General features: G+C 48.5%; 1 protein-coding gene across 1 annotated transcript in view; it reads right to left on the minus strand.

Moving 5' to 3' along the window:
- GAB2 (GRB2 associated binding protein 2) overlaps positions 1-18,212 on the minus strand; it is a 90,487-nt gene extending 72,275 nt beyond the window's left edge. The window contains exon 1 of the mRNA XM_059821772.1: positions 18,158-18,212. The gene's annotated coding sequence lies outside the window, so the exon portion shown is untranslated. The remainder of the gene's footprint in view (positions 1-18,157) is intronic.
- Between the last annotated feature and the right edge of the window lie 226 nt (positions 18,213-18,438).

Genomic DNA, 18,438 nt, shown 5'->3' on the forward strand with positions numbered 1-18,438 from the left:
AATTAGCAGCCGCTTCCCCTGGGGAAACAGGGACACTGTTAGAGGCTGGCTCATAAAACAGCCACGAGGATGAGAAAACCCTATTATTTTCAATATCCTGCTGCAGGATGAAAGCTGGCCCCAAGCAGGCACGAAACCCTGGCACCCCAGGGGCAAAAGCCCCCAGAGGCCAAATTCCACTCAGGCTCAGCAGCATCCGCCCCATCCTCATCCCCCCCGAGCGCCCGCGGATGGCGACGGTCAAGGGCTCTGCAATGCATATCCATCACGAAGCCATTTCAAGCCAGACGAGGAGCCCGAGCGCATATCGATCAATTTTATTTCCAGCAGACAAGGCCTTCCCCAATGTTAAAAATAAACCCATAAAGGCTAATTCAGCGTATCGCAACAAGTCGGATGAATCCATCCAAGCGGTCTGGTGCTGCCTGGTGTCTTATCCTCTATATGCCTCAGTTGTGAATCTGGACAGGGCACACAGTTAAAGACCGGCTGCCACATGCAGCTTGTCCCCCTGACCCTGCTCCAAAGCATCTGCACTTGCAATCAGTCCTTCTTACAGCTGGTTCCTTTTATTTTCACGGCATCTGCCATTAAACAAGATTAATTAATGCAACAGGAAGATGAGGTTCACCTTGACACTGTTTAATGCTGGGTACCAGCAAATCTTAATCTGCACGGGAGGAGGTGAGATCTTTGGGACCGTCCTTGGGCAGATGCTGCCCAAAGCATGTCCCAGGCGATCCCCAGGAGCAGGCACGGACTCCAGTTAATTTGGGGAAGGATATTAAAAAGCTCATTTTGCCTTAGAGCAAATATTGTTCTGGCATCGATACTCATCTGTTGATAGTATTTCTCCAGCGCTGGAGGGAAGTGCGACGATTTCTACGCAAAATGGAAAGACGGAGCGACATGAAGGCTGGTCTCTGGGAAAGCTGATGCAGAAACCAGATTCACTGGACAGAAACATGCTCCTGCTGCTTGGCTGGAAGCAATCAGAGTCGCGGGGTCTCCGGGGGGATCTCTGCTTTCCCGGCAAGGCCAACGTTTAAAGAATCAAAAAGCAGACACAGCAGTTCTGAGCTCCCCGGGACTTTCCGAGCTTTTTTGGGTAGTTTTGACTATGTAAATGATTTTTGGTTGCAAACCCTTATGGTTACGGACCCAAATTCTGATGGCAAAGAACAAAGATTTCCTACACGTTGAGCAAATGACGGTGACTGTGGGTTGCGTTTGTACAGGACCACAGGTGTAGGAGAGGGATTCAGCAGCACCTTCACTTGATCAAAGGATCCTTTACAGGTCACAGCAACCAAAGATTTGGTCCTGAAGCTGTACTGAAGTGCAGGCTGAACCAACCCAGAATGAATCAGCCTCATCTCTACTGCAGGCTTGTTGCTGGATTTACCCTCCCAGCTTAGGAATGCAGTTGAAATTCGGTTCAGTTTAATAAATACAAGCCTGACAGAGATGCACAATCCGCTCCCCATGTCTTCCTCGCCCCAGGCCAGGAAGATGACTTGGAGCACCTGGTTCTCATGGTGCAAGGGCTGGCAGCTCCAGCAAGGTGCATGAGAGCCCACGCCACTGCCAGCCCTGTCCTCCCACAGCTGGATGCTCACAGGACTCTCCTGTCAATTTAAAACATGCTTTTTGGATGCAACCCCCCATGAAACACCCCACAGACTGCAGTTTCTCACACCACCACGTGCTTCATGGACTGGTACGGTACAGCTGAAAGTATTTTTAAAAAAGCAGCTAAGCATCTTTGAAGTCTTACAGTGGGATTTATGTCAGCCGGGAACTGAAAACAGGTCTCCGAAAGGTATCACTTGATTTATTTCAAGGAGAACAAAGGAGGTTTTAGAGAAGGACACGTAGGTTATAGAAAGCAGCGCGCTATGGGCAGAGCTGAACCACTATCCCAATATTGCCCTGGCATTGATACTCATCTGCTGATGATATTTGTCCAGCACTGGAGGGAAGCGTGGTGATTTCTATGCAAAATGGAAAAACGGGGCAATGTGAAGGCTGGTCCAGCCACCTTCAGCTTAGAAGCAAACTCACACTTGCACGCAACAGGCAGTAAACTCAATCTGCTAAGAAAAACAGAGACAGGCTGGGTAAACTGAAAACACCACCCGCAAACTCAAGCCCTTAGTACCTTCTTGCTGGTCTTCATTAAGCAAGTTAAAAAAAAGATGACTGATTTTTAAAAACTCATTTGCTTCAGCGCTCTAGGACCTGGCTTTTTATCACGAAATGGTAGAAAAGGACAGAAAAAATTAATCAGCCTTCCTTTTTGTTTAATAAGACCCCCCAAACCACTCAAAGGACTTGCAACTGCTGAGATAACTGTCCTGATTTCAGAGAGGACGGGTGTGGGTGGCACCTCCCGGCACGGAGGGGACGTTTGTATTGGCAGCCGAGGCAGAAAGCCTCCACACAACCTAGGGAAAAGGAAAAAAAAAAGAAAGAAAAAAAAACCCACCCAGCAAATAAACAAAAGCATTCCTAATAAACTGGAAATGTCATACTACATCAGGGATCACAAGATTGAGCCCAGAGAGGTCCAAGTGGCAAGAACATGCTGTTAAAAACAGATGGGAAAAACAAGCCGGGAAAGGTTGAGACTGTGTTTCTGAACTTCTGTTCCTGACACGGGTTTTAGAGCTGGTGCTGGGGTGGCTGGGGAGACAGCAGGGTGAAATACAAGCCGCCCGCATCGTCCCAGTAATCCCTGTGGAAACCTTAAAGCGGGAGGATGGAGGAAAGAGTTTCACACTAAAATCCCTAATCAACCACTTTGGAACTATAGATTTTTCCAGCTTCCCAAGCCCAGGCTTGCCATGCGTCAAATCAGGTTAATAATACTGCTTTTTTATACCTTGACCTTGGTTTTGTGGAGTCCTGCTTGGAATGGGGGGATGCTCCTTGTGGCACGGCTGTGTGTCGAGGTAGAGGTTCCGGGTGGATTTCTGGGATGCTCTGCAGCATGGGGATAGCCATGTTAGCCTTTCCGTACTCATTCCTACTCATCCTAAGACGGACTTGCAGAGGTGGCTCTACTCAGTGCCATAAAACCAGGTCCTCAGCGAGCAAAACACAAGTCACACGCTGGGAAAAGTGGATTCCTGCTGACAACCCCTTAAATGTTAGGAATTAGATGAAAAGGAGAAAGGAAGACTAAAATAAAATGGAAAGATGAGGGTACCAAAACATGCAGCCTGCAGAGAGTTGCGGAGAGGAATCCTCCGAGCCTGCCGCCTCCAGGCTCAGCCCATCGTCCCGAAGGCGAGTGGAGATAAAGCTCCCGATGACAAACTCCTAAGATACACCAGATGGTATCAGCTGTTACTTGAGACTGTCAGAGACCTTCCAACATAACAAAATAACAGAAGTTTGTTGGTTTTTTTTAAAAATGCAATGCCTTCCCTCACTTCTGAGCACATGAAGATGGAGCTGGAGCCAACACAGCTCTGGATGCAAGGACCTCTGTTTGGGGTCCACACTTTCCAGGACCTCAGATGCATACAAGTCAAGATCTATTATTTAGAGAAAGACAGTCTAGCCTGAAAGATCTCAAAAACTTTTGAGCTCCAAAACCTGGAAGATCTCAAAAGCATTTGTAAATATTGGGGTTTGGCTCAGGTGCCTTTCTACGCAGGAGGACTGTGGGGGGGGGAACACTTTCCAAAGCTCAAACCAAACGTTCTTCTGAAATTTAACAAGTTCAACTGATTTCCTCTATTATTTTGCATTCCTTCATGCTCTAGGTTCCAGGAGATGCCTAAATATCCAAGTGCAAAGGCTGTCAGCACAGCTTTTCCAGCCCAGCAGGAAGTAGGAGATATCTCCAGGGAGAGCCTATTTTTGGAGAGCTATCCAATTCCAAACTAAGCCTTCAAACATTTTGTTGTTATTATTCGGATTAAGACAGCAGAGTAGGAGAGCCGAGGCATTCCCACAGCAGATCACATCGCTTCTCACACTGTCTGCTTCTCAGAGGCGGAGGTTTTGTATGGATGAAGGACATGGCTGGAAATCCATGGCTAAGGTCCTGGGGGTTTTTGAGGTTCCAAGCTTATATGTGGGCACCTTGACACTTGGATGCAGTTGTGTTTAGATTTCAAACATTGGTTCTTAATTTTGCACAACTTATCTTGCATGAAGCCATGATGGATGGAGAAGACTATTTTCCCTTTTACCCAAAATATTTCAAGTGAAAAACATGTGTATGACAAAGAATTTCATTACAATTGCTTTGCATATCACCCAACACACCTGTAGTATCAGCAGCCAAGAGTAGGACATCCCCAAACCCCACTGCCGAACAACTGGATTACACTAAATTAATTGCATCGTCCAGTGTTGTTGTTTTTTCTTTTACAACTCCTATTTTATACGTTAAAAAACATTTAATAGCCATCCTTCAGCTTATTCCTTAAGATTAACAAGTCAAAACAGAAACACTGGGGAATATGCAATAAAAAAAAATAAAATACTAAAAACCCCTTGGCTGAATTTAGTATCTATTAGAATCCTTAGTCACGATGGAAACATATTTATAACCACAAACCTCCACTAAATTATCTTAACAGCCTCTAGCTGTTGCGCTGATGGCCAAAACAGCACAGTAAATTACCGGCTCACCATACAAAATTATACGCATCGCTGTTATACCATGTTTTAGTCCCAGCCTCTCAAAAGCAGAGCAAGATTTACTCTTATTACCCAACCAAGTTCACCTACCAGCACACACATGTGCACTGCCACGTGCTTACTCCCAAAACACAGCAAATCCACTGATTTTTGCAATGTGGCACAAACCCACTGCCAAGCCCACAATGAACACAGCGCCGGCAATAACTGCTCGCCTTTTCCCCCTCCTTTCCCACGTCTGATTGACTTTCCGCTCATCAGATTTTCCTGTCTGGCAGCCGGACTGAGTTTTTAAATAGGCTGAATTCACTCCTAACCTTATCCGATGGACTTCAAGGCAAGGCACACACGAGGTGAACTTGGCTTAGAAAACCTGGACTTTCTCAACACGAGACTGCAGGGACAGAGCATGCCAGGATGCAGCTTTGAAATAGGTAAGAAAGATGAAGATGAGGCTGAAGGATGTTGGTGTCTGGTTCCCAGCTCTACGATGGACTTGTTGCAGACCCTCAAAGATTCACTTAATCCCTGTACACTTTAATTTCCTATTTATATAGCAGGGACAGCAAAGACCCAAGAGTCCAGCAAGCAACCTGGCAGCACAAGGGTGGAAAGGTCAGAAACCCATTGACTGTCCAACCCCTTGCACCAACTCTTTGCTCTGCTGGGATGTGCAAAGCTAAAATCATTTGTGTTTGCAATCCACTTCGGTGCTAGAATGCCAAGACCCTGGAATATTCAGGGCAGGCAGATGAACATTAGTGAGAGAGTTGAAAGTGCAAGGACCAAAGCTTGGGGGGAAGAAAATGAACCCAAGCCCAGCCCACTCCACTTGGCTTCGGATACAAAAGGATAAAGGTAAGAAAATGGGAGAAGCAGATATGATAATATCCAGGAATATACACTGACCGCGAATGGACGTCTGAGATGATACAACTTGGAGAGCACTGCAGCTGTGTTTCTGATCATGCTTTGGTGTCTGGGTTTCTAGCAAACTGATATTTTACTTTTTTAAAAATATATAGAATTAGTCAAAACTCTCCCATGCTTTGAAGGAAACAAATCCAAGGTTTTGACCAGGCCCTTCCACACTGAAAAAAGAAGGTTAAACCTTGCCTAAATTACAGCTGATTCAGCAGTAATGCACGCAGCAGAGGGGAGCACATAAACCCCAAACACGTTGTTCTGGCTTCTCACCTTCCTCCACAATCCAAGCTACGGTTGGTTAGTGGGAGGCTTCAGGTACAAAGAAATGCAAAGAATAGGCTTTAAAAGCTCTTCTTAATTACAAATGCAAATCTTGAAGCTTCTCATCCCCAAGTGGTACTCAACAACTTGATCCTATCTGAAATCAAGAGCGCATCAGAGCAGCAGGTCCATGCTTCACCTCACCTAGCCTTAATGAGAGCATTTAACAGCATCGAGTGGGTCATGGAAGACTCTTCCAAGAAGCAGGCTGGACAGAGAAACATCACAAACAGACATTTTCATCGAACACCCTAGTTAACTAAAAACTCAAACAAAAAGCTTCATAAATATCCTACGCGTAGCACGGGACAGAATTTGCTTTACATCCCTTTTTCAGTTCCAACCCAGACCAATGCACGAGGTCCAGTTTCCATCTGCCCCAAGACAAATACTCATTTTTAGCTCCACTGTGAACATCTAATACACACTACTGAGCATAGAGTCTTTTGTGAAGCACCATCCATGACACCAACTTGCAAGACGCCCTGCCTTCTGCTGCACGTGGAGCGCCTTCGGTATTAAAAAAAACCCTGCAGACAACCTTCTTCTCTACACGTGACTCTGCCTTCAAACCTCGCTCCTCGGCACACCTCCCCGTGACAGCACATGATACATCAGCCCGTCTGCACGCCAGCTGGCTGTACCGATTTGATGCTAAAAAGAGCGTATTGATTGATTCCCAGTCGAAGCCTCAGCCAACGTGTTTTGCAAGTGTTTGAGACAACGGCCTGATCCTTTCAGGCCCTCCCTCAGGTTGACTTTGAAGAGAGTGCAAGACAGGAGCTCAAAACACGACTTTGGGAGCAACTCTATGGATATGGTGCTGAATCTAGCTAGTCTCGGAACAAAGCACACCCCATTGCGGGTGGAAACTCTCTGAAAAGGCAGGCGGAGGGAGCCCTGCCACTAGGAAAGACCTGTCCTCAACTGTTTGACTGGTTTAAACCTCAAAACACCAATTTTGTTCCTGTCCAGGGTTTTCTTCATGGTATCAACTTCCACTATTGCAGATATTTGCATTACTCATGTTTCATCTCCTTTAAAAGGTGCAAATTCAGACTCAGTAGGACGAGGCACATTTCTCCCCCATTGCACATCCCTAGTGAAGGCAGAACGTGCTGAAGGATGCAGAAACAAAAAGATCTTACAAGCTTTAACATCTGTGACTAGCTCCCCTTCTACGTTCGATACTGAGGGATCAGAAACATCTGATCACCTCTCCCGAGTGCAAATCTCACCTCTCCAAGAGCGGCTTCAGGTGACGGGGTGGGACCCCCCTCTCTTTGGTGATGTGCCAAACACTTTGGGCCACCTCCTGGGAGAAGGACCCTGGTGTGCTCCCATAAGAAGTACCACAAGCCAAGCGAAAATGCTGCCCCCCCCCGCCCTGGCATGGATGGCAGCCCTGTGGGCTTTTATCAGGGCACTTTCTCACTTACTTTCTTTGGAAGGTGGCCGTCCCTCGCTGTTTTGGAGGCCTGTCGTGTAAAGCTTTCCCAGGCTCCTAATCACTCTTGTCACCCTTCTCCAAAGAGTCTGGTGTCAGGGGTCCACCCACACACACATTGCTGCAGGATAAAGTCCTGATGGCTGGCAGGAAAACTCCCCGCTCCCTGTCCTGCCTCACTCCGTGCATGCAGAGGGCTCAGAGAGGGATCCATACGGTCAGGGCTAGGTTCAAACCTCAATCTCCAGTTTCTAGACTCCTGCAGGGACCAGCCTGCATCATTTCTCGGCATCTCCTTCCCCTTGGCACAGCCAGGAGGACACCATACACTCCTTGTCATTCCTCACATCCCATTTCTTCTACCTTTCTTCTTTTTTTTTTTTTTCCCCCTTTCATTTATTTTATTTATTCCCCTCCCTCAAAGGCTTTAAGCCTGCCACAATCACAAACCGCTCACTGTCTGCACGGCTGCCAGTATGGATAATGTAAGACTGGGCTGGAGGTAGCAGCAGGGCTCAGCCGCCAGCTCCACTCCCCTCTCTCCTGCCACCCCGGCCCCGCGCCCTGACCCCCGAAACAATGAGCCCTTCTATTCCCCATCGCCCTGCTGGAAACTCCGGTCTGACGTTATGGGCGGTGGACAGTGGGCGAGGGAGGCAGGGAAGGCAAGAGGGAGAGAGAACACAAGCCTCAAGTCATCGATTCTTCTTGGGTCAAAGCAAATGAGGTTTTCCTGGGAGCTTCCTATCTGGAGGGAGATATTTAGGAACACCACAGAGACCCAGAATCAAAGGAGCTGTGTGCGGGGTGGATGGCATGGAAGCAGAGTGGCTATTTTCTGCTGTCAATAAGCCAGAAGGGGCATTTATTGTGTTTGCCCCTTCCTGTGCTGGATGGCTCTCAGGCACAGCATCCATGTCGAAGCGGGGTGGGAAGGAAGGAGATCTGGAGGTGCCGAGGTGGCCTCTGTAGGGGCGATGAGTGGGGCTTTGCAAGGGAGAGGCAACTAAAGAGTACTGAAACCCTGAGCTGAATTACATAGCCAATCTTCCCTTTTCCATGGGGCACTGTTTCAAGCCAAGAGCAAGCAGGGAGCAGTCAAAAACCACATAGCCCCCCTACAAATAAACAACAAAAAACTCAAAAGATGCTTAAATAAGTACCTGGATGAAGATCTGCAGAACAGATTGGTAGCAATGACTAATAACCCCATTTAGCATGATTACTGACATTACTATGAGATAAAAAAATGCAGACAAACATAAGTATCGCCCAGTTCAACAGCAGCACACAGTGCCAGACCTACAATGTATGCGTGACACAGCTCTTTGAAGCCGAAAATTTAGAAAACACCTCCAACTCACCCAAAAAGGGAAAGGAAGGTTTACTAATCAGTTTTGGAAACGAGACATAATCCCCGTTTGGGTATTATGTTAAGTGGCCAAGGAGTTTGATTAGCAAGTCAACTTGCATCCTTTGGCAGCCACACGAAAGTCCACGGGGATGTTCAGAAGGTCAGCGAGGAACCTGAACGGGCGAGGCAGCAGCTGTGATCATCAGCAAAACTTAATAGCTTAAAATCTACAAAATTCAAAAGACCACAAATCTTTGACTCAAAATGTTATTTCCATCTTACCATATGGATGCAGGAGCTGGAACTCTACCAAAGAGTTGTCTAAATGCCTTCCAAAGCAAACGCCTTTGGAAAACACCAGGTTTAAATGGAATAACATGAGTAACAAGTACTGAGACGCTACTAGGACAGCATCTTAGATCCAGGAGACACAATGGAAATATTTTGGATGTGACCAAAAGGCATTGGGAAGCAAAAGAAATAATAAATAATAAAAAAAAAAACCAACCAGAAGATATTTCTGTCAATAGATTACAGAAAAAAAGAGAGACCAAACATACCAGATTTAAAAATTTAAAGGCCATGTGAAGAAGAGTCCAGAGGAGGCAGAGATGGAAAAGTTTTCCGAGCAACGGAAAGGAAGAAGCAATCTGAACGCTTAATACAGAAATGTCTAAGAGCTATTCTCAACTGGTCCTGCCTCAAAGCCAGATTTAAACTATCAACAGAAATGTCCCATTTCTGGCCCAAGAGTGAATCTCCTATCCTGAACAAGCATCATTTTGGGGTGAGAATATTCACATTTGGACGGAGGAGTTCATTTCTAGGTATTAGCGTAACGCAGACAAGTCTGATGCAAGATTTCCCAGATCCTAACCTTCTCCAGGAAAACTGCGCAAGAGCTCAGAAAAAAAAAGGAACCGAAAAGACAAAACCAGAGATGAAATCCCTCCCCCCCCCCAGGTTGCTGGCGTCAAATTATTCCAGATTCATTGGAGAAACAGGCACCGCTGGCTATCTTGCACAGCAAGAAACATATGCTTCCAGCGCTCATATTTTCCTCCCGTTCTTTAAAGGCACAGCTTGCAAGCTAAAGACGACTACGAGCTTTTTTTGGACGGAGGCTGATTTTTATTTATTTATTGGTTTTGATTTATTTTTTTAAATGGAAACACAGCACATATTTAAATTGCTGTATGGTTAGATATGACTGATGACATACGTACGACTGCACCATGCAGGTTTGCATGCTGACCTTGAGGAATTCCTCTTTGTACATTGTAAAACCAGGTCGTTGCAGGCATACCTTAAGTGCAAGCGTGTTTGCCTGGAGGCGTGCACATGGCCTGGATCGCTTCTTGAGGTCTCAGGTCTGTTCTCTGCGATTTCACATGCTGAATATTTGCTTTTTCTGTTGCTAATCATGAATAAGAAAGAAAAGGGATGCTCTACACTGACTGCATCTATACAGCCTCCCGCGTTCACTGCCAATTTGCTGCTGGTTTAACCTGCGATAACCACAAAGCTGGTTTCACTTGGCAGCAAGGTGTTCAGGTGCTGATCCAATTTCTCCAGATTCAGACAGAAAAGCCCAAGGAGGAGCAAACCCACCCGTCCCTCTGCGAGAGCGAGGCCTGAACCACTTCACACCGGCATTTCCAGGCCAGCAACTCTGAAAGCTTTTGCCTAAAAGCATCCAGCCAGGGTGGGATATTAACATAGAGGTGTGCAAGGGTGTAAACAAGTGGTTTCTAACACTGATACCTTCTCAGCTGGGATGAGAGACTGGAAAAGGCAAACAAAAACCCAACCCAGCCTCTCCCTGCTCAGCTCTTTTCAAGCCCGCAGCGCTATGTGCTGGGGAAGGACCAGAGACAAGGCACAGAGATCATCTGATGTACAAACAAGACTGAGGATTTTTTTTCTCAAGCTATTTTTATTATTTAAACAGAATTACAGGAGCCAGCGCTAGACTGTGGAGATGCCAAATGAAACTTTGGAGGGCAAGTCTGCTCCTAGCTTATTCATCCGCATGAGGAGCGCTGCTGTAGATGCTGCTCAGTGACCATAGCAGAGGTCCAGGATGCTCCAGAAGACTTTCTGGATGCTCAGCAGCTTTGGGAGCCTCTCCGGAACCAGGTGCCCCAGCTGATGGCATGGGCCAGGCTCTCAACAGCCCCGGGGGCAGAGCCAGGCTTCCCGCTCGCAACTCCGGATACGGAAATCACAACAGCCTGTATTTACATGATGCCTCTCAGCCGAACGATATGTCTAGGTGTGCCACAATTAAAATTCCAGAACATCACCCAGCCAAAGGACGGTGTGCGATAATAAGCATTTGCATATTGTTGATCCTGGACTTAACCTTTTTTTGCCCAAATCCTTGGCAGGATGGGACTATCCGATAGAGAAGGGCTGAGATGTGAAGGAGAGGCCATGCAGAACAGCAGCGACACCCATTCAGAAACCTGTTTCAGCTCTCTTGCTGCTCTCTGCGCACCCTGGAGTAAATCAAAGTCTCTCTTCCTCATTTCTTCCACCTCCTGAGATAGGGATAAATACCCTTTGTCACCAACAGTTACAGCACTGTTAGGTGCTGTAAGATCCACCTAAGCATTACGATAGGGAAGTGAGACTTTAAAGACTTGAAAGGAGTACTGAAAGGAAGGGCGGTTTATATTAAAATCAGTAATTTCCAAATCTTTTGGATCAACTCATCTCGGAGAGCCCCCAGATGACCTTGGCACTCCCGCCGTCTAAATCCCTGCTGGAAGTACTATGTACTTCTGCCGACCACTTGCAATCACTTGCCGCAGCTTCACACATCCCCAGCAGCCTGCGAGCAGCTCGGAAACCCCTGGCTCAGGTAGAAGCGATAAAGCCAAGTTGAGTTCCCAGCTGTGGGAATGACCCTGAACATAAGTGCAGCCAAACCGCTGACTTGCTCCATGCCTCGGTTTCCCCATCTGACCAGACCCTTCAGGGCAGATGTGGTCTCACTAAACACCCAGCACATTGAGCCCCAATCCCAGTTGCCTCAGCTGCTACTGTAATCCAAATAAATAATATTTGCTCTGCCTTTGAGTCACCACTATAAATTATGTGCTTCAGTCTGGTAAACACTATTACATCACTTCTTGTATCTGACACTTGCTAAAAGAGAAAAAAATAAAAAAGGGTTTCAGTATCACTTCTGCTCTCTTCCAAAGAGAAATGAAGCCAGCTTCCTCTTACACTTTCCTTAAGTATTGTTTGTCTTTCTTAAGTTCAACCTGTGCTTTGCCACCATCAATCTTTTACATCCACCATGGACTTTGCCAGGACCATCGGCCAGCTCTGAAGTCACGACAGACAGCTGAAGATTCACTCAAGCTGTCTCAGCAAAGCCAAAGCGCCAGGAAAATACACCCATTTCATTCTCCACACAACATGCGGACGCCTTACCTCTACGGGTATGTCCAACTCAATCGATGCAACGCCTCCGGAAGACACGCGGGTTAGCCCTAACCAAACCAGTTTGAGTTTCAGCAGCTGAAGAGCTGCCCTAGCACAGCGCTTCTCCTGGGTTGTTTGTGTTGGTAGAAAACAAAACAAGGACTAATCACCTGCACGGGGAGCTGGGCTAAAGCAGCTCTATTGCTTCCCAGATTGTGGCTCCACGCTGCACTATGCCACAGAGGTATCAGAAATGTTGGGTTGGAGGCACCTCGGGAGGTCTCTAGTCCAACCTTGCATTTGAGGTGTGACTAGATCAGGTCAGCTGGGATTTTCTCTAGCCAAGTCTTGAAAACCTCCAAAGACTAAGACGCTGCAGCCTCTGCGGAAACCTTTTCCTCTATACCACGACCCTCCTACTGAAGGAGCTTCCCCAAGACCCAGCCTGAACCTCCAAAGCTGGTTTGTGGTTGTTGCCCCTTATTTTGTCACCTGCTACAACCGAGAAGAGTTTGATTCCATCATCCCCATAACTATCCTTCAAGTAGCTGCAAGTTATTAGCTCAAGAGTATCGTAATGACAATATACCATCTGACCTTTCCCGGAAAATGTTACAGTGGGCAAAGGAACGCATCCCCACACCCAAACAAAATGACCCTGAGAGAAGGTTGCAGGGAAGAGGTTGTGTATTTTGACTCATCAGCAATGATGCAGCAGAGAAACAAGTTACGGAGCGTGACCTAGCATTGCACAAGAGAGGCGGTGCTGCAGGAGTGCTGGCGGGCACTGCTCTTGCAAGGGAAATGCACCCCCTGACCTGCAAAACCTTCTCCGGTGGAGCAAGTGTTCATCCCCTCCTCTGAATCATGGGGCAGATGACAACAGCGAAAACGTCTGATGGTCTTTTTGAATCAAGCCTGGAGATTACATGGGCGGAGCAGGGTGCAGGAAGGCAGCTTGACAGGTGGAATAAGATGCAAAGTCATGGGAGTTCAGTGCTGTCAAAGCTTTCTACAAAGAACGTGTTTGCCCTGGGTCAGAGGACTTCCCTGAGTCCCATCAGCAGATCCACCTGACATGATTTGTGCCCTAAAGCCTCTTTGCTATCCCTCCCGAGTTCAGGCTCAAAATCCATAAATTCACCTAAACCAGCACTGGAAGGGACTTTTGGAGAATTTGTCAAATTTATTCCGCTGCCTCAAAACAGGATCAGCTCTCCTGAAGCGCTGTTGGGCCAACCTGCTCTTCGAAACTTCCACCGATGGAGACTCCGAGCCCATCCCAAACCATCTGTTCCACTGCTCCACTCCTTTGGCAATCAGAGGTTAGGAATTTTTTCCTAGCACTTGTTTCCCTTGCTGCAGTTTGAGCTCAGCACTTCTTGGCCTCCCACCACCGGCCATGGAGAACAGTTTACTCCCTTCCCCTTCGCAGCTACCTTTGACATACTCGAGGACTGTTATTTCTCCTCTCAGCTCTCTCATCTCTAGAATAAACAACATCATTTCTTTCAGTCTTTCCATGTTTTCTAGGTTTCTGCTCATTTTTTGGTACTTTTCTCCAGACTCTTTGCAACCGTTTCCTATTTTCGGTAGAGGGGAGCATCCTGAATCAGGCATGGCACAGCTGAACATGAGAGCTACCCATTAAAACCCCTTAGAGAGAAGGAAAAAAACAACAACAAGGAGATCACTTTGCTTAATACCCAATTTTTTTGTATTTTGCTGCAGAATTAAAGGGATATCCTTCCTTTTCCCCCAGCTCTAAAATTTCATCCCGATGAGCACCGTGCCAAACCTCAGCTGGTACCCCAATGTTCTGAGCAGTCTAAGACTTCTCTGCTCCGGTGGTTCTACTTCAGCCCACATCCTACATCCTCATTTAATGAGGATATCCTTGCTAGGCATCTTCAGTTGGGGTATGAAGGATCTACTTCAGGGACCAAAAGAAGCCCTTCATCAGGGAGTTACCCCCAGGAATAGGGCTGCGATCAGTAAATCAGCCCGTTATGCTCCCCTTAACTTCTTCTGCAGGAGCAGGTCTTCTGATGACCTTAATTAAACTGCTTCTGCTTGACGTAAAAATGACCACTGATGCACAAAGCCAAACTCTCCCCCCAGTTAAACCAGCTGGGGGGGAAAAAAAAAAAAGCACTAAAGGATTGTAAAATCAGTGCAAGACGAGAAGCTTTTGTTTGAGCCAGAATTGTAGACATACATCTCAGCCAGACAGAAAATAGTCTGACTTCACGGTACATAAATGAACAGGCAAAGCGCACTGATTTAATGATAGGAAGCTAAGAGCTCCTCTACAACGACAGCAGTTATTTTTTACATTGCTTTTCTGCCAGAGAGCCCACCCCTGAGCCCCATTGTGCCGGGCAGCGGACAGACACAAAACACCACTCTAAACCCACGTCTAACTCGGGAGACAACAGACAGGCACGTCCAGCGAGGGAGCACCAGGAGACAGTGAGTCAGTACAGACCGGCATGACATGCACTGGTCTCGGCTCGTCGGTCACACAACTAAAGCCAAGGGTTTTGTTTAGGGATTGGGGTTGTTTTTTTTATTTTTTTCATGGGTGTTTTAAGGAGGAGCCAGGAGGAGAATTAAAGGAGAGCTCTGTGCTTTGTGGCTGCGTACAAGGAGACCCTTCCCTGCATGAAAGTCAGAAGGGGAGAAGGTGGGGACAGACTTTTTAGTAGGGCTTGTAGCGACAGGACAAGGGGTAATGGCTTTAAACTAAAAGAGGGTGGATTTGGACTAGATATAAGGAAGAATTTCTTACAATGAGAGTGGTGGAACACTGGCCCAGGTTGCCCAGAGAGGTGGTAGATGCCCCATCTCTGGAAACATTCCAGGTCAGATTGGACGGGGCTCTGAGCAACCTGATCTGGTTGAAGATGTCCTTTAAAGGTCCCTTCCAACCCAAACCATTCTATGATTATATGAAGGTACAAAAGTGTTTGTCTGGGAAAAATGAAAAATAAAAAATCAAGCAAGCGGACAATGGAGCTTGGCACCCCGAGCAGAACGGAGGTGGAAGGTGGTATTTTGGTATCTCCATTACTTTTGACCTTCAATTGTTTGGTTACATTTTATTATCAATACTGCAGTAGCATCTATAGGGCTCATCCAAGATCATGGCCAAACTGCCTAAGGTCTACACGAACCCCTGTCCCCAGTTACGAGGCAGAAAAGAGGTACAATTCGTCTCAACCTTGAAGCAGTCATCGTTTGATCATTTGAATGTCCCCCAACAGAAGAGAAACTCCTGACCCCAATACTTCCCAGAGCATTGTACAAAGAGTTCCTACATAAAATACCCCACAGTCTCAATAAACACAATCCTCTGAAGCGAAACCAAGCAGGTACTGCCGTAAATGCAGATTAACACTGCGTGGATCAGGTGTGGAGAAGAGTCCCCTTCCCCAACCACTCTGGAGCGAAGTTAGAAAGAAAATTTAGCACCTTCCCCTCTTGCCAAGGATCTCCTTGAAAAGTAAAACCAAAACAAAACCAGGTTTATAAAAGCACAGCACTTCAAGGACAGTGTCAGCAACACACCCATGTGCAGACACGTACATTTGAAATGCACTTGTCCAAGAAAAAATAAATCTATCTATCATCTCCCTTGTGTCAATACAGCCAGAGCAGGAACTTCAAACCCGATTAGCAGCATCCTGCAGCCTGAGATTCCTCCTCCGAGGTCTCAAAGCAGAATATAAACCGAAGGCATAAGGAAAGCGGCAAAGCCAGCGATTCAGCGCCTTCCCTTTGAGTCCGTACAAAAGCCGGCGTAACACCGCGGTGGCTGAAAACTCGCCTTTTGCGCACGAGAACCAAAGTCCAACCGCGTGGGTTTGTTGCAGATGAAGGCAGGTTTTAGGGGAGCAAAGCATCAGCCTCAGGCTCTACCACATCTACTTGCTCTGAACCACTATCGAAGAGAACAACTGGATCAAGGCATCAACACCCTGAATGCAGAACGCAGTTATAGAAATATTATTATATTCATAATAATGCATTAAAAAGCAAGGGGATGGGGCACCACTGAGCGAAACGCAGTCCAAGCTAAGGCCAACATTTTCAAATCCAGCCACCGATGCAGGAAGCCGGCGCAACCGGCGTGACTGGAAGGGAAGTCCTACTGACCACAGCGCCGGGACCGCTCCGGCACAGAGATCCCCTCGAGTGACATCTGCCCAGCTTCGCTTCCTGCCCCGCGGAGGCTGCGTGGGACGGCCGGGCACATCTCAGCACGGCTGCATTTCCTCTTGGGGGAACGGGGATGTTTTGAAAACATAGGTGGCTCGCAAAGCACTTTGGGATGTATCTGGATGAAAAGCACTCTTATGCACATCGATAATTAGCGCTAACCGCTGGCGTGTCACACCCTCATGTAGAGCATTTAGCAGATTTATTCAGCTCTTGCTGGAATGCCGGCGCACAGGCTGGATATTCAGAAGGCGATGTGAGCGCCCTTTCATGGGGCAGATGCTGGGGAGCTAATGATGTTTGATGAGTTAAGGCCACTGGTGACTCAGGATCAGCAATTAGTTGATTTCTGCGGGAGGAAGGTGCTTTGCTCCATTAAGCTAAAAGCATCCTCCACAGTTCAGCATGCACAAAGTCACTCTGTCCATCACCCACAAAGCCTGCCTACATACATTAGGGGTTTGACATTTCCCATGTAAACACCCAGTTTTACCTTTGTCTCAGTACGTTTGGGGGGACAGGGAGCAAAAGAACCGGAGTCCCTCGCAGCTCCATCCCACGGCCAACCTGATCCTCCCTTGAAGGAGATCAGGCACACGAGGAAAGGATTGCCAAGAGCGACCGGGGACAGAGTCTAATGCAAAGGGATGTGGCACCGCTGATGTCTATGGGGCTGCACCCATTTTGGACAAGGCTAAATAACACCAGATCACAAACGGGATACCCCTCCGGCCCTGCCCTAGCCTGGGATAGGGGACTACAGACAGACACCTCCCTCTCAAGGGTAGGCAGCGATGCTTCCATCAATCAATAACAGGCACTGGACGGACACCAGCTGCACTTGTTCTGCCTGCCGTTCCCAAAACGCGCGCAGGCAAAAGCAACGGGACCAAAGGACGATTTGGCTAGTGCCCCACTAGGGAGGGAGAGCATCCAGCTCTCTCCCGGAGGCTGCATCCCAGCCAACCGAAGCCCAGCAGAGGTTGGTCACTGGAGTCAGGGAGCGGGACCCCGGCTTCATCCCGGGGAGCGATGTGCCGAGTCATAGGATGGCAGCTCGACGTAGCCGCGTTTCTGAGCTCTAACGCTCGTGGCGCACGGCGAGACCGTCAGGCGGAGGGCGCAAAGAACAGTTATTTCTTTCAAGGAGCGGGGAATGTGACAGAGCTGGCATTTGGACCCTCTCTTTACAACTTCTTTGAAGTGTTTGATCTCAGCCGCTAATGACACAAAAGGCTATCGAAGCGCTACTGGTGCTATCTTCAAAGGGTTTGAACGTTGAATGATTAATAGGAACTGTGCGCGGGGAGGGGGAAAGCGACCGTTATGGGGGTGTTGGGGGGGATCCAGGATGTATTATTACCTTTACTCTTTGGGACAAAGGTATTCGCAACCTCCCCTAAAAGGTACGACTTCAAAGGAGGGGGTGTGACAGCCGCAGGTCCCGGGGGAGCCCGGGGCGCAGCAAGAGCTGCCCCGAACCCGGTGCCCGGTCCAGCCCCGGTCATCACCGCGCTGCTACCGCAGGGACGAGCCGGGGGGGGGCGGGCTCGGAGGTGCTCCCACCCCCCCTGCCCCGAGCAGCGGGGAGCCACGACCCCCCCCCCCCCAACCCCGCCCGGGCAAGGGGCACCCCCCGCCCCGCCGAGCCTCCGCGGCGCCGGGCGAGGCAGCGGCAGGTGCACCCGGGCGGGCGGCGGCTCCCGGAGGACGGCGGGGAGGTGGAAGGGAAGAGCCCGGGGCTTCCCCGGAGCCGGGGATAGAGATGAGATGAGGGGTGGGCTGTGACTTACGTATCTCCGTAACTTCTTCTCCGGCGGTGACTTTCGGAGCCAGCCCGAGCACACCACCTCCCCGCCGCTCATCGCGGCAACCGGGCGCGCCGCCGGGCGCTGCCTCCCGGCGCTCAGCGCCGGCAGCGCCGGCCCATGGAGGGCGGTGGGTGGAAGGATGGATGGGTGGGTGGGTGGGTAGATGGATGGATGGATGGATGGATGGGGGGGGCGACGAGCGCCTCCCCCCGCCGCCACCGCCCGGCTGCGAGCGGGGAAGCAGGAAACTGGCTCCTTCCCCG

This window comes from Gavia stellata, chromosome 1 (assembly GCF_030936135.1).
Source record: "Gavia stellata isolate bGavSte3 chromosome 1, bGavSte3.hap2, whole genome shotgun sequence".
Taxonomy (NCBI): Eukaryota; Metazoa; Chordata; class Aves; order Gaviiformes; family Gaviidae; genus Gavia; species Gavia stellata.